Source organism: Mesoplodon mirus (genome assembly GCF_964341445.2).
Source record: "Mesoplodon mirus genome assembly, chromosome: 4".
NCBI classification, from domain to species: Eukaryota; Metazoa; Chordata; class Mammalia; order Artiodactyla; family Ziphiidae; genus Mesoplodon; species Mesoplodon mirus.
Window position 1 is genome coordinate 86,035,373 of NC_138979.1, and position 12,653 is coordinate 86,048,025.

At 36.3% G+C, this 12,653-nt stretch overlaps 1 pseudogene across 1 annotated transcript in view; it reads right to left on the reverse strand.

Moving 5' to 3' along the window:
- The window catches only part of LOC309802322 (ankyrin repeat domain-containing protein 26-like), a 60,542-nt pseudogene that overhangs the window by 22,062 nt on the left and 25,827 nt on the right, over positions 1-12,653 (reverse strand). The window contains exons 9-12 of the transcript XR_014296163.1: positions 9,030-9,986; positions 7,485-7,637; positions 4,571-4,641; positions 4,137-4,230 (exon numbers count right to left, since the gene is read on the reverse strand). The product of XR_014296163.1 is annotated as an ankyrin repeat domain-containing protein 26-like (transcript). The remainder of the gene's footprint in view (positions 1-4,136; positions 4,231-4,570; positions 4,642-7,484; positions 7,638-9,029; positions 9,987-12,653) is intronic.

Sequence of the window (12,653 nt, forward strand, 5' to 3'; positions counted from 1 at the left end):
TTATCAAAGATAAGGTGACCATATGTCCGTGGGTTTATCTCTGGGTTTTCTATCCTGTTCCATTGATCTATCTTTCTGTTTTTGTGTCAGTACCATACTGTCTTGATTACTGTAGCTTTGTAGTATAGTCTGAAGTCAGGGAGCCTGATTCCTCCAGCTCCATTTTTCTTTCTCAAGATTGCTTTGGCTATTCGGGGTCTTTTGTGTTTCCATAGAAATGGTGAAATTTTTTGTTCTAGTTCTGTGAAAAATGCCAGTGGTAGTTTCATAGGGATTGCATTGAATCTGTAGATTGCTTTGGGTAGTAGAGTCATTTTCACAATGTTGATTCTTCCAATCCAAGAACATGGTACATCTCTCCATCTATTTGTATCATCTTTAATTTCTTTCATCAGTGTCTTATAATCTTCTGCATACAGGTCTTTTGTCTCCTTAGGTAGGTTTATTCCTAGATATTTTATTCTTTTTGTTGCAATGGTAAATGGGAGTGTTTCCTTGATTTCACTTTCAGATTTTTCATCATTAGTATATAGGAATGCCAGAGATTTCTGTGCATTAATTTTGTATCCTGCAACTTGACCAAATTCATTGATTAACTCTAGTAGTTTTCTGGTAGCATCTTTAGGATTCTCTATGTATAGTATCATGTCATCTGCAAACAGTGACAGCTTTACTTCTTCTTTTCCGATTTGGATTCCTTTTATTTCCTTTTCTTCTCTGATTGCTGTGGCTAAAACTTCCAAAACTATGTTGAATAAGAGTGGTGAGAGTGGGGAACCTTGTCTTGTTCCTGATTTTAGTGGAAATGGTTTCAGTTTTTCACCCTTGAGGACGATGCTGGCTGTGGGTTTGTCACATATGGCCTTTATTATGTTGAGGAAATTTCCCTCTATGCCTACTTTCTGCAGGGTTTTTATCATAAATGGGTGTTGAATTTTGTCGAAAGCTTTCTCTGCATCTATTGAGATGATCATATGGTTTTTCTCCTTCAATTTGTTAATATGGTGTATCACGTTGATTGATTTGTGTATATTGAAGAATCCTTGCATTCCTGGAATAAACCCCACTTGATCATGGTGTATCATCCTTTTAATGTGCTGTTGGATTCTGCTTGTTAGTATTTTGTTGAGGATTTTTGCATCTATGTTCATCAGTGATATTGGCCTGTAGTTTTCTTTCTTTGTGACATCCTTGTCTGGTTTTGGTATCAAGGTGATGGTGGCTTCATAGAATGAGTTTGGGAGTGTTCCTCCCTCTGCTATATTTTGGAAGAGTTTGAGAAGGATAGGTGTTAGCTCTTTTCTAAATGCTTTATAGAATTCGCCTGTGAAGCCATCTGGTCCTGGGCTTTTGTGACTCTTACATTCTTTAACGCATGGTCTCATCCATGATTCATCTTTCATCACTTATTCTCTTCTTTTACACTAAATTGACTTTCAATCTTGTAACTCCACTAAAAGTTTTGAGGGTCATCAAGAACCGTTTCTTCTTCAGTCCTTACCCTGCTTCACTTCTCAGCAGCAACCGCGAACATGACCACACTCTGCCTCTGCTCCTCTGAGCCCACCTCAGTCTGAATGACAGTAACCCTTGATGTTCAGTCCTTGACCCTTTCTAATCCTCTTTCTAAATTCTCTCAGGGCTCCTTACATCTCAAGGCTTCGTACCAGATTCCCTAACCTGCCTTTCCAGCCTTGACCCCTTTGCTGAGATCACCTGTACTTTTCTCTCCCCCTTCTTGCTCCTCATAGACAACATCCTCAGCCACACTCATGAGCCATTACTCAGTGAGGATTATCCTTGTACAGAGCTATTCTTGGACACTTTATGTTTATTCTTATTGGTGTTACTTTGAGTGTAGTGTTATTTTCTAATCTTGGGGGGCAGCCTCACCCTTAGGATGTTGACCAGCATACTTTGTCTTTATTTTTTTTATAATGCGAAAGTTTTTCACAAGGATCAGATTTTCAATTATTTGCCCTTGTTTTCTTTTTTCTTTCTTTTTTTTTTTTTTTGGCTGCATTGGATCTGCATTGCTGCGTGTGGGCTTTTACTAGTTGAGGTGAGTGGGGGCTTCTCTTCACTGTGGTGCGCGGGCTTCTCACTGCAGTGGCTTCTCTTGTTGCAGAGCACAGGCTCTAGGAACGTGGGCTGCAGTAGTTGCAGCACATGGGCTCAGTAGTTGTGGCTTGCAGGCTCTAGAGTGCAGGCTCAGTAGTTGTGGTGCATGGGCTTAGTGGCTCCCCGGCATGTGGGATCTTCCCGGACCAGGGAACAAACCCATGTCCAATGCACTGGCAGGCGGATTCCTAACTACTGCACCAGGGAAGTCCCTGCCCTTGTTTTCTTTTGAATGATTTCCTACTCCATAGAGACCTGACCTTATGGAAGTCTTCTGACACTCCTTTCAGGTGAATACTCAACTATATTGTTTGGAGTCTTGAGTCAGCTAGAGCTCTCTCTTCTTCCCAGCCCAGATTCTTCATCTCAACACTGTGCTGACCATATATCTTAACTCAGGTTGGCTCTGGCCTGGGGATTCCTGAGATGAGAACTTTAGGAGAAGCCAGGGCTACTGACTGAGTTGGTGAAAAGCTCTCTCATTAAATTTTTGATTTGTGTAGACCTTAAAGTGGCCAATAATTCTATGTCATAATCCTAACTCATTTCTATAGGAATCTACAGAAAATCCCTCATTATTTTTTTTAATACGCTTAATCAGTGTGGGGTATCCTTACAAAATTTTCAATTTCTGATACCCGAATAGATGTGTTTGACAATGTAAGGGGACATCTGGCACTCTCATTCACATGACACTCCTTTTGTCAACATATTGTATTGTCACTTGTATGAAAAGTATGCTAATACAATGTGACTAATGCATATCAAGTCTAGAAAAAATAATTTTCAATGTTTCTTTGAACACAAGAAGGGCCAGTCAATAGAATGTTCTAGTCCCCCTGACAGGTATATCTGTATAATGACACTGCATGAATCTAACTATTGTGATGGAAAGAAACGAGTTGGTAGGTGCATCTACCTCATCCCTCCAACTTAGGGTTCACAATAGAATCTTCTGATTTTTTAAATCATAGGTAGCTTCCCCTACAAAGGAGAGTATAAATGGCAGGAGATTTTACCAACCTTTCTGCTTGGTCAATAGTTACATAGCTTTCACTATACATTGATAAATTGGAATCCTGGATTACATATCAGTCTTTTCTGAGACTGGCTGTTACACCTTTGAAAGGCTGATTAACTCAAGTGTCTGGGAGAAAAATTGTTCCTGAACTTGCTATGCTAGGAACACCTGTTACTATGTAAGGCCCTGATTGAGCAGCCATTTCTACTTTTTCACTGGCATCTCTTTTCTTTTTTGAAAGAAAAAAGGGGGACTTCCCTGGAGGTCCAGTGGTTAAGACTTTGCCTTCCAATGCAGGAAGTTTGATCCCTGGTCAGGGAGCTAAGATCCCACATGCCTCCTGGCCAAAAAACCAAAACATAAAACAGAAGCAGTATTGTATCAAATTCAATTAAGACTTGAAGAATGGTCCACATCAAAAAAATCTTTAAAAAAATAAAGTAAAATAAAATCCAAGAAAGGAAAAAATACATTCCTTTCAGAAAAATGCTTGCATAGTGACCTAGTATTCCTTCTTGATAAAGAAAATGAACTATAACATTAAAAGTAATTCATTCTCAAAATAGCACTGGAGGGTTTAGATTACAAGGGAAGTTCAGAATTCTAGATCAAATCATTACTCAAATTTCTGGGCTCAAACAGATATTTGTGTACCACTGTTCATAGCAGCATTATTAACAATAGCCAGAAGGTGGAAAAATCACAGTGTTCATTGACAGATGAATGAATAAACAAAATGTGGTATATATAAAATATTGCTTTTGGACTGTCACCATCTTTTTAATTAAAGTCTTACTATAAAAATCAATTTTATTATTTCAGTCAACTTCCTCTATAAAGAGGAATTATGCTACCAGTAGCAAGTAGTATCAATATAAAAATAAACTCTTTTATCAATGAGACTTTTCATATTGTCCAAAATATTCTTACATATTACTAGTAAAAAAAATTAAAATTCCTTTTCAGCATGACAGAAATTAAGAGATTGACTTACTGAACTTGTACTTAACAGGTTTTTCTGAAGCTCTTCAATTTTGTCCGCTTGCTTTTTGACTGTAGCTTTTAACTTGGCATTTTCAATTTCAAGCCTAAAATGCATATTTTAAAATAATTACTCTCACACATAGATTTTAAAATACCACACAGTTTCTGAACAAACACCTGCAGGTTCAATTACATACGTTCTTAGAATTTTGAAAAGTAGATGATTTGGCAATTGTGCCGTTTTCTAGTTGTGTTCTGTGGATAATGTGAAAAATTTAGAAATAATGGAGAAAAATTATGCATTTCAAAATAGCTCAAAGCTGAAATGTTTACCCAGCTTTACAATGATGTATTTATTGTCATAACTGATATAATTCTCATACTATACTGCTTATCTGCTCTATACTTATACTAAGTTATTTTCTGTGCTGCTTTAAATTGTACTTTTGGATGTGATCCTGCGTCTTCTCAGCACATCTCATGGCCTCTGTACGTCGATCCTGTGCTTCGTGCAACTAAAAGGAGAAAAAAAATTTTTAAATTACTGATAATCTAGCAAATCTGCCATCATCTGTTTTTATGTCTTTCATCTGCATATTGTTTATGGCTACTTTCCTGCTGCAACAGCAGAGTTGAGTTGCTACAACAGACACCTTCTGAACCACAAAGCCTAAAATATTTACTATCTGGCCCTTTACAAGTTACTGACCTCTAGTACTAAACCACAACATCATTCATGCTTTAAATTATATTTTATCAAACAAATACACAAATTTATAAATTGGCCAAATGGGGAAAGACATTTATATTTTTTACTCCATGCTGTATACCAACTATAATTTTAAATATCCACATATGTGAATGACCACAGCTCTTCCAGTGATTATGAACGTTCACACTACACACTACTGTTGGTGACAACCAGATGCTTCAGGGACTAGTGTGAGAGGTAGTATCTACACAGGAGCCAGAATGCGTGGGTCTGAGTCCCAATTCCACCACTTATTTGCTGTATGTCCTTGAGCAAACTACTTAAATTTTCTGTGTCTCAGTTTCTCCAGCCATAAAATGAAGATAATAATAGCACTGACCTCACTGGGATGTCGGGAAGATTAAATTGGGGGGGGTATACATAACTTATGTAGAAAAGTACGTGGCACATAGTAAATGCTAAGTGTTTACAATCAGAATTATTACTATTGCTGTATTTTACGTTCTAAACAATTTGATATTTTAGGCAGATGGCATGCCAACAGAAGTGGTCTCCTGTACAAGTCACACTGAAATCATTCTCCATACCACTGAAATTGGCAGTAACAGGGAGCATGAGGACCAGAATGTATGTGCCCAGTACTTCAAAAACTTTCACTGATTCCACTAGTCCTTTTTTCCACTTACAATAATTTATAACTTACTTCCTCTCTGTACTACTCAGTGGGCAGTGATCATGGACTAATATGCAAATAGCACCTCCTGGATTGAGTGGTACATAACTTACATGACCATCAGAGGAAGGGTTAAGTCACTGGCATGGAAATATCACCCTACTGCTAAATCAAAGTTCTGAATCAATTCACTCCCTGCAACTGGTTATGTCTAGAAAGTACTCGGATGAGAAAATTAAGGTTATGTGGTATGGATACTGGAGAAGCTATCCACAGAGTTTTACAGTTGGTGAAATGCTATCAATGTGAAAATCCCCAGTTCTGGCTGCATAATGAAGGAAGGCAAATTTAGATTTTTTTTCCAGAGTGAGGGAAAAAAAAAAGAGCATTTAATTGAACAATTCTCCTCCATTAGATTAAGAGCTTTTAATTGTATATTTAATTGCTTAAAATACATTTTAATAAAAGATTATATCAATATCTCCAAGAAAAAGTTATTGGTATGGTATAAAGGACTTAATTGTATCCTAGCAACTGTTAAGCTAAAATATTTTCAATTTATGCAAGACAGGTGCCGTGCATATCAATAAATATTCCCTGTTAGACAAATTTATACTTAGACGAGATTCTCTCTCATGAAAAAAATTAAATCAGTGTAAAATTAAGGGCTAAAGTGTTCTTCACAGACTAGATGACAGGGTCAATGAGAGCTAGGACAGTCAGAGAGAGAGCTTCATGGAGAAGACTGGGGGCCAGGTCTGAATAAATGGAGGATTAGGCAGGAGGAAAAGAAACTGTAAAGACAGAAAGGACAGCATGAGTAAAGGCCAAGAAAAGATGAAATCAGCCAATTAACTCAGAGGATAAAACCCAACAGCAGGGAGATAAAAATTATGTCCACACAGTAACTTGTAAATGACTGTTCACAGCAGCATTATTAACAGCCCAAAGGTGGAAATAACCCAAAGGCCCATCAACTGATGAATGGATGAACGACTTAGCCACATAACGTGCTGTTCGACAATATACAGAAATGGAAGTACTGATATGCGCTATAACATGGATGAACCTCGAAAATGCTACGTCAAATGAGAAAAGCTAATCACAAAGGACCACATACTGTGTGATTCCATTTATATGAAATACCCAGAATAGGCACATCTACAGAGACAGAGATTAGACTGGTGGTTGCTGGGGCTGAGGGAGATGGGGGCCATGGGTGATGGCTAAGGGATGCAGAGTTTTCCTTTGGGGGTGATGGAGATGCTCTATAATTGATGCCAAGTGCACGACTCTCTGAATATACAAGGAGAGATTGAACTACACATTTTAAATGGGTGAATTATATGATATGTGAATTATCTCAATAGTTTTCTTAAAAATACAATGGCAGGATCTAGATAATTTTCTTAATTTTCTATTTTGGGTGTACATACTATACACGATCTGAGTATCTCTACGCTTTTACAATATATCTAAAATGAAAAGAAAATGAAGGCAATGCCTAACTTCAACTGGTTTGTATAATGACCTTTCTGCACACGTTATTCTGAAATCCATGAAATAAATACACACAGATACTACATCCATTCATGAAAGTGAAGATGAAAAATGACAATTTTATGGAACATTCCATTAAACATTATCCTCTGATTTTATCTGGCTTGCTTCATCATGGTAGTAGAGATATCACTAAAAAATACTGTTTAATAGAAAAAAAAAGTCTCTCAACTTCTGTGAGGAATCACGCACAATTCTCAACTTTCCTAAGGGTAAATATTGTAAGAAAAAATATATAATGCAAACGGCAGGATGAAAGTCAGAGTTTAAGAAACAAGTGCATTATAAAGATAACAAAATTGTAATAAATTTACTAGTAACGAAAATACAAAAGAAAGCCGTCCATGAAAATTAGTGTCCTAAAACACTTTATCCTATACATTAAGTACTGACACGTTAAATTTCATACATACCTGACTTGTGACTTGACGTAATTTTTTCTTTAAATCCTGTGCCTCATCTTCTAAATTAGTACGATAACGTGACGTGGCCTCCAGTGAAGCCTCTGACATAGATTGCTTTATTAGGGTATCAGCCAGTTCTTGTTGAAGTTGTCTCACAAGTGCCTAATAAGATACTCTGTCACTGATTTTGTAAATTACCTTATTATTAAGTTATGTTAATAATAGATAACTCCAACCTATGTACTTTGAAAACTATCACCAGAGACATCAATTTGTCTCCTTCTTGTATGTGCACCTTCCTGCTCACTGAATTTGGTTTAAGACACAGAAGGTGTTACCCTCCGGCCTTATCGCTATTAAGTTACTTAGACAATGGATTCAGTCCCACTATCCACTCCCCGCCCTTCCCGATCAATTTGCTGAGCTTGAGGACCTCCTCAAGTCTCAGAAAGAAATGGGTGTGTAGGTGGGACGAGTGGTGGGAACATCTTCCCTCTTCTCTACTGGAGGCTTCCATTAACTTCAGAGATCCTCACATATTCAATCCAGTGCTCAATAGATTCCTATCTCAGAATTAAAATGAGGTCATTCCCATTTTAATTCCTAGAATTAAAATGAGACCTTCAGGGCCTCCCTCTGCCTCCCGATAGCAGCCCCTATGACCCTGTCCCCCACCCTATTCCTGCTACTCATGAATCTGCCACCCCTCACTAGTCTGAAAATGGGAGTCCAATGCCAAATTAATAAGTCACAGAGAGCTACAATTCTCTTTGTATTGGACAGATTTATATCCAAATGATAGTAACTGAGCCTTGAAATGAGAATTATGAGCAAATTATTTGTAAAAATGTTCCAAGTAACTTATAAATAGAAGTGGGAAGATTAAATCAAGTATAGTTTTGCTAAAGCTCACTACTTTAATCCCAAATTATGATTTAATGAAAAGTAGATGCCTTTAAAGAGTTGAGAGGTCATAAGAATACATGGTTGGAGGCTGAACTATTTCCCAAATTAATTCAAATTGACATGAATAAAAATAAAATTATATGAACTAAAAAGTTATGACAAGCTACTGAAGGAAAAGTACTATGAGATATGGCATCGACACATCAGTTCATTTGGGAAATCTGGAATTGACTGTCAAGGTAATACACACAACTGAACCTTAATTTCAAAATAATTCATTTTAGATCTGAGCGTTTCATTTATCTGCTTCATCATGATACTAAAATGTGGTGACATAAAGATTAAAATTATTAGCTTAGCAGTAGAAGAGTAAATTACTAATACCTGTCTATACCCATTAACAATTTATAACTTAATCTCTTAAAATTTCATAGGTGACACAATGTCTCTACTCAAAGTAAAGTACCTCTCACGTCTAATTCTTTATTTGCTGGATACAAGGTATGCTTTTAGGCTGATTTACAGTCTATAGATTTATAGTCTATATATTATTTCTATTCAACTAGATTCAACATTTAGCCATAATCAAAATCACTTTGAATTTTCTTTCAGGAAGTCTGAGAATTATTTCTCTTCTTGGATACTTACTTCTCTTTCTGTTTTCTCATTTTCATACTGATACATTCTCTCTTTTAAATGATTACGTTCATTGATTAACTCCTTGTTCCTTTCCTCCAGCATCAGACCTTGTTTTTCACTTTCAGCTTGAAGTTTTTTCACAATCTCCTGAAACTGGTCTTGGATGTTAATTACTGTCTTCTCTCTACTGTCGGCTTTGTTTTGCGCATCATCCAGTTGCTGTCTGAGCAATATGTTTTCACTCTGGAGTTGAGATAATCTCTCTTCTAAGGATTCCTGCTTTCCAATGTATTTATTCACTTTGCCTTGTTCGCTTTGATACATGTGTTCAAGTTCCTTCTTTTGACACTGTGCTTGGCTTAGGTCTCTCTGTACACGTTCTAACACCAAAGTCTTTTCTCTGAGAGCATCCCTCGTGTGACGGAACTTGGTTTTTAGGCTACTGAATTTACTTTCAGCTTGAGAAAGTTGCTGGGAAAGCATCTCATTGTTATCTTTCAGGTTAGACACATCAAAATTCATTTTGTCCTGCAAGCGTAACCACTCATCTCTTGCTCTCTGGAAGGCAAGTTCCAGGTCTCTTTTTGATGTCTGACTTTGATGGTGATCATGTATGGTAGCAGCCAGTTTAGAACGATAGGATTCCACTTCTGCTTCCAGTCTTTCTTTGCTTTGTTTTTCATTCTCCAGCTTAAAGTCTAGCATTGTATTCTCAGCTGTCAGAACATTAAGCTGTCCAGTGTATTGGAATATTGTCTTTGTTAATGTTTCCTCATTCAGTTTTATTGTCTTTTGAAGATCATCATTCTTTTCTTTTACAATTTCAATGTCCTCAACATATTTCTTTTCCTTTTCCTGGTTCTGACATTTTATTGTGTCGATTTCCAGTCTTAGCATGGCAACTTCATCCTGCAACATGTGGTTTTTATGTAACAGATCTTTTTCTTTTTCAGGACTATCGGACACCTAAGTGAAATAAAGGAGATTTTTAGCTAGTACTCAATAAATTGACATTTCATGATTTCCTCTGAAAGACTAACCTGTATGTTGATACAATGAAAAGGCTGCAATAAGTGGATATCCAACTGGAAAAAATAAGGTTGGATACAAACCTCAGACTTCTTACAAGCAGAAATCTTCAAAAGTTCAAAAATTTAATTGAAGACAATGAACCCACGAAAGTAAAAAACAAACCACAGGAGAATTCTTAAGAAGCTCAGAATTGGAAAGGCCTTTCTCTAAATTATAACAAACCCAGAAGGCTTAAAATAAAAGATTAATAAATCTGACTACACTTAAAAATTGCATCTGATGTGATATATTTATACAGTGCAATACTACTCTGCCATAAAACAGAATGAAATAATGCCATTTGCAGCAACACGGATGGACCTAGAGACTATGATACTAAGCGAAGTAAGCCAGACAGAAAGACAAATATCATATGATATCGCTTATACATGGAATCTAAAAAAATGATACAAATAAACTTATTTACAAAACAGAAAGAGACTCACAGACGTAGAAAACAAACTTATGGTTACTGAAGGGGAAAGAGGGGGAGGGATTCATTAGGAGGTTGGGATTAATATATACACACTACTATATAAAAAACAGATAACCCACAATGACCTACTGTGTAGCACAGGGAACTACACTCAATATTTGGAAAAAGAATCTATAAAGGTATATATATATATATATATATATATATATATATATATATATATATATATATATAACAGAATCACTGTGCTGTATACCTGAAAATAACACAGTATTGTAAATCAATTATACTTCAATAAAAAATAAAATAAAATACCACCTGCTAGCTTAAAAATAATTACATCTGCTATCTAACCTATACAGCTACCCCATAGTAAAAGCCTTAGCTCTGTATATATTTCAACAGATTAAATTTCCTAAAAAATTTTTTTCCTGAGAATATTCCATAAATATTCTATGTTTCTACTATTTATATAGTCCTGAGACTATTCCATAAATATTCTACATTTCTAATATTTTTATAGTCAGTTACAAGAATTACATCTACTGATAACTGTACTAAGCACTTCTACAAACATCAATTAACTCATTTAGCTATGACAATCCTGGAAATGAGGAAGTCAAAAATACAAGCAAGCTGCAGGCTTTTCTCCAGGTCTTTTGACTTTACTATGAGTCCTCTTACACCAAACCACAGCTAGTTCTCTAGTACAAACATATAAATATGCAATGAGCCTTATATTTCACTATGGTGCATACACTAGTGGTAAATCAGGTAAAATTTATAGAGATCTTAGAAAATCGTGAGATTATTCGCTGCTGCAATAACTTTTACTCTCTCTTCATAATGCTTAAAATAGTAAGGTAGGGGGAAATACAATGAACTGTTTCACTAAAAATAAAACACTTATCAATAAATTATCACTAAATAAATATTATGGCATATCTATCACTATTTTCAAAAGTTCCTTGTACTGAAATAGGACACTACCTGGAGCAAAGTGTTAATTTTCTCACAAGTAGAAGAATGACATCCAAAAGACGTTCTCTGAACTGGCTATACCTTTCCCCCTTACCATCAGTGGAAGGGATAAACTAACCTCTCTATTAATCTATCAAGGAAGTGAAATCACTGCCAAAAACCATAATGTTGCTTTGTTTGTTTGTTTTGGGATTTTCTCTTTTTTTTTTGGTAATTTTGTAAGTTTATTCTAAGGAAATATTTTTTTTTTAAGGGCTCAAAAAAGTTTTTACGGGCTTCCCTGGTGGTGCAGTGGTTTAGAGTCCACCTGCCGATGCAGGGGACACGGGTTCGTGCCCTGGTTCGGGAAGATTGCACATGCCGCAGAGTGGCTGGGCCCGTGAGCCATGGCCGCTGAGCCTGCGTGGCTGGAGCCTGTGCTCTGCAATGGGAGAGGCTACAACAGTGAGAGGCCCACGTACCGCAAAAAAAAAAAAAAAAAAATATTTTTACAACTAATGTTGCAGCTTTTACGATACTGAAAAATTGTAAGTGATGTGAAAATGTCATTGATGGGGTACTGGTTAAAGAAATGACAGTGAAGCCAAGAACAGACTCTGATTTAGGCACTGAAAATGATGAGGTGCATAGTGATTGACATGTTCACTCCAAAGCAGAGGGCAAGAACGTATTCAGTGCTGAGATTTGGTCGGGTAGTGTTTTCGATGGTGGAGCACACATGGTGTTCCCTGCCTAAACCGCCATCAGGGTGCAGACTTTTCTAGATGGTAGCAATAGTTTTCAGATTATGAAAAGTTAATCAGTTCCTATGGAAAATATTAAAAGCTGCTCCTTGGATGAGGCTATTGTATGTCACTGCTTGACTGTTGCAGACAAATGGATTTAAATTAAAAATACTACTTGAATTAAATTTAATCAAATATAATTCAATTATGTTTGAACTAAAAATATTAAATATGCAATGGACGAGGAACGTCACCCCCCCCAAATATACTTAAATAGGTTTTAAATATCCTCTACACTGTCTGTGATGTATAGTATTGGTTTTTAAAATATATACATATACAGATACATACACACAAATATTTGAAAATGATTAAAGAAAATATCTCAGAATTCATTTCCTTATTAGTCATTTCTATCTC